The 4,468-nt window shown below is 53.9% G+C and overlaps 1 pseudogene; it reads left to right on the top strand.

The window, feature by feature from the left end:
- Window positions 1–830: 830 nt before the first annotated feature.
- LOC149325664 (uncharacterized) lies at window positions 831–3,770 on the top strand (annotated as a pseudogene).
- Window positions 3,771–4,468: the final 698 nt, after the last annotated feature.

Here is a 4,468-nt window from a genome sequence, read left to right as displayed (position 1 = left end):
CATTGAACGCTCACTCCACGCAATCGGCTCACAAGTCACACGACAATTTGAGATTCTGAGCAAAACTATAGAAGCACAGGGCAAACTTCTCGCTGCTGTGGTACCCGTGGCCCCTGCGCCAACACCCGCTCCAACCCCACAGCTTTCCCAGCCTAATCATGGCGAACAGCTCGGGTAACACCACCATCTGGCAGTGGAACTGTCGCGGGTTCGCGCGTAAGCGTCCGGTCCTCGAGCAGTTCCTCACCGCGAGTGATCGCCCCGAACTAATAGTCCTACAGGAATGCGACAAGAACACGCAACTTGCCGGTTACACTACATACCTATCGGAACGAGTAAAGCCTCGATTAGCCACTCTCGTCAAACGTAATCTCACTGTCCTCCAACACAATTTAAATCCAACTTTCCCCGAACACGTCTTCTTAGAAATATTACCTCGGCCCTCGCGCAAGCGTCGCACCAGTCTGTTTGTAATTAATGTCTATAGTCCTCCCCGAGCCCGTAGGGATATTTTCGGTCCTCTTTTCCTCAAAGCCCAGCAGCTAGCGCAGGGACAACCCCTCCTCATCCTCGGTGACTTCAACGCGCATCACCGTGCTTGGGGCTACCACTACGACTCGGCTAAAGGCCGACGCCTTTGGAATGACTGGCATACGCATCAGCTGACCCTCATCATGGACGTCTCCTACCCCACTAGACAAGGTACGGGCCTACACCGAGATACAACTCCGGATCTTGCCTTTACGACCTCCGCAGTTAAAGCTACTTGGTGCCACGCTCACGAAAATTTCGGGAGTGATCAATTTGTGCTCGAGATTGTCATACATGAGCCCACCAGGCAATGTACACGGGAGGCTCAGGTGATTAACTGGGACTCTTTCCGGATGCACAGGGAACAGCATGACAAACATCCCACTATTACTAACATCAAGGCGTGGACAACCGAAATTGTCAAACAAGTGGCCGACGCCACAAAAACCGTCGAGTTAGAGGACACAGTTCCCCACTGCGACCGCTACTACGCCCATCTATGGGAGCGCAAGAAGTCGCTCGAAGCTCTACTTGCCACTCGGAAATGGGACCGCGATATCCGACGTAGACTGGCGCGCGCACACACGAATATCGAGAACTATGCAATCGAACTCACTCGACAGAGCTGGCACAACATTTGTGACCAGATGAACAAGACTCCAAAGACTCGTAACACGTGGAACCTCCTTCGACATTTACTCGACCCAGCTGGAGGCAAACTCCAAACACGCCAACAGCTCGAGCGAATCTTCCACCAGTATCCTGGCACGCCAGACGAGCTCAAACAAGAGCTTATAAATACTTACATCCGCCCGAACCAGCAACCAACCTCCCCTTCTATCAGGGCGCTGACAATCCCGGCCTAGACGCTCCAATCACTCTTGCGGAGGTCCGAGCAGAACTAAATCGCCTCAAGACGACTTCAGCGGCCGATCCCGACCACATTTCAAATAAAATGCTTAGGAACCTGGACGACGCATCCATTCATGCTCTTACCGACTATCTTCAAGAATGTTGGGCCAGCGGTACCATCCCTCAGGAGTGGAAATGCGCGAATCTAGTCCTCATCCCCAAGCCGGGAAAACCACCAACCTTGGCCAACCTCCGCCCCATCTCTCTCACGTCCTGCGTTGGGAAGCTGATGGAACACGTTATCCGCACCAGACTCTTGAGATACCTCGAGGACAACCATCTACTACCAGACACAATGTTCGGCTTCCGCCCTCATTTAGCGGCCACGGACATTATGCTTCTTCTCCATCATCAGGTGGTCATGAAACGTACACTAGACACGAAAGTCATCGTCGGCCTCGATGTTGCCAAGGCATTCGACAACGTCCTTCATGAAGCGATCCTTCAACAACTTCAGGCTCTCGGTGTCGGACATCGCACGTATGCGTACGTCCGAGATTTCCTCTCCGACCGCACAGTACAACTAAACACCGGCACGGCAGATCCTTCCATCATCTCTCCGGGAAACCGCGGCACGCCCCAGGGCTCCGTGCTTTCGCCGATGCTTTTTAACGTTGCACTAATAGGCCTTCCCAAGCTACTCGCCGACATCCCTCACCTGCACCACAGCATTTATGCTGACGACCTCACACTTCGGATCACGCACGGCAGTGACGGCCAGATAGAGGAGACTCTCTAGACCGCAATCAAACGGATCGGAGATTACCTCACTACAATTGGCCTCACCTGCTCGGCGACAAAGTCAGAGTATATAATCATCCCGTCCCCGGGACGACGCCCTCCAAACATACATCCTGAGATCAACCTCCAGGTGCAAGGTAACCAGATCCCTCGTACAGATCACATCAGGATCTTGGGCTTACACCTACAGGCCAACGGTAGCAACAACACCACGCTCCAACGCATCGACCAGTCGGTGGTACAGATCGGACGCCTCCTTAAGCGAGTTTCCAATAAGCATCATGGTATGCAAGAGTCCAACCTCCTGCGCCTCGTTCAAGCCTTCATCTGCTCCCGCATCACCTACTCTGCACCCTACCTACGTCTCACTCGTGCCGAAAGCGAACGGCTAGAGGCGTCACTCCGAAAAGCGTACAAGACGGCCTTGGGCCTTCCCATGTCCACAGCTACGCATAAGCTCATGGCTCCCGAAATCTCCAATACCGTGAGCGAACTTATTGAAGCAACCCTCACTTCCCAATACGAGCGGCTCTCACTCACACACGCTGGCCGAGCGTTACTGTAGCAAGTTGGGATCTCCCCGCCGAGAGCGGCCCCAAGTTATGCTGAACTTACCCCGGAATATCGCCAAAATCTCCGCATCCCTCCCATTCCCAAACGGATGCACCCGGAACACCATGCCGAGAGACGGGCCGACCGTGCACGTCAATTCGAGAAACGCTTCAGCGGACGTCCGGACGTCACGTATACGGACGCCTATTACCATCCCTCGAAGCCAGCGACGGTGGCGGTAGCTCTCGCCCCTCACCGCAGCTGGTACACAGCCTGCAGCATTCGCAATGCAGAAACAGTCACCGCAGCAGAGGAGGTTGCCATTGCGCTAGCGCTAGCTGACCCTAATACCAAAGTCGTCATCAGTGATTCTCAACAGGCTATCCGCAACTACGATGCTGGCCGTATCTCTTGCCAGGCGTCACACATTCTCCTTTCTACTGCACCCTCTTCCAACTCTCGCTTACTTCTTTGGGCCCCAGCCCACGAGTCGCTCAGCGGAAACGCACAGGCGCACACACTCGCCCGAGATCTCAGCTGCCGAGCAGAGTGTGTGATCGGCCTCCCTGCTTCCTCTGACACTAATATCTCACGCGCTTCTCTACTCACCACTTACACGGACATACTACAGCACTAGCGGCTCGAAAGATGTCTCTATCCTTCCGCACACCGTGATCTAACAAGACGCGAGGCCGTCCAATGGCGCAAACTACAAACTGGCAGTTTTGCATACCCCCTCTTATACAACAAGATCTTTCCGTAACAGATAGACCCCATGTGCAAACACTGCTCAACTCCAGCCACTCTCATACACATGGTGTGGACTTGTACACATCACAACACAAACAACCCAAACACCCCAGAGACGTGGGAGTCTCTCCTGCGTACTTCCGAGCCGGCAGACCAACGCCGGCTTATCCAGCGCGCGGTGGAGGCCGCGACATCCCAAGGGATCCCCGCCGACCTCCTCTAAGCCAGCGCAACCGGTCCTTGGACTGGTCCCCTGTTTTGGGAGAATAAAAGAAATCACCACCACCACCACCCATTTTTATGTCCTGTCGTGTACGCGCGAAGTTGTTTCCAAAAGTGTAGATGGTGAAAGTCGGCAGCCCTCATCGCAATGTCCATAGTTGCCAACAGCCACATAGTGTTGCCATCTATCGATAGTGATACATACCTTATCAATGACGTCATCGGTGAGCAAACAATGGCGTGTGCTACTGTTATCTACAATTCACAACGCCGCCGTTCCTCCGTTCTCCTCTTTGTCGCGCGCGATGCCACAAGTTCGCAACCCCGGTCGAATAGCAGATTACGTTATTCAATTTCGGAGCGTCGCGTCCCGCTTGCTAAGGTGCTTACACGGACGCAGCATGCAAGCTAGTCTTCAGCACCGTGGTCGTCAGACCGGCTGAAGAGGGCAGTGTCCCGCTAGCGGAGGGAACCGGAACATAGGACTACCGGGCTAACTTCGACGCCTTGATGGTTGGCGTCTGCGGTCATACCGAGGGTCGGGATCTTGCCGCTAAAGTTAAAGAGCGGGCGGGGATGGCAACACGAACGTTTACAGGATGTAATGGTTTATTAGGTTACTCCGAAGACGACGGAAGCAGCTATGAAGCAGTGGTGGTCCGCCATCGATCATGCTGAGCAGGTTCTTGCTCAGAGCGATGGCAATACGTCACGGCTAATCTCCATCTTCTCTTTCACAAGAGATATATTTACGCTTCTA

Source organism: Amblyomma mixtum, chromosome 10, assembly GCF_055824585.1.
Source record: "Amblyomma mixtum isolate Tamu chromosome 10, ASM5582458v1, whole genome shotgun sequence".
Classification (NCBI taxonomy): domain Eukaryota; kingdom Metazoa; phylum Arthropoda; class Arachnida; order Ixodida; family Ixodidae; genus Amblyomma; species Amblyomma mixtum.
This window is presented reverse-complemented; position numbering and strand designations above follow the sequence as displayed.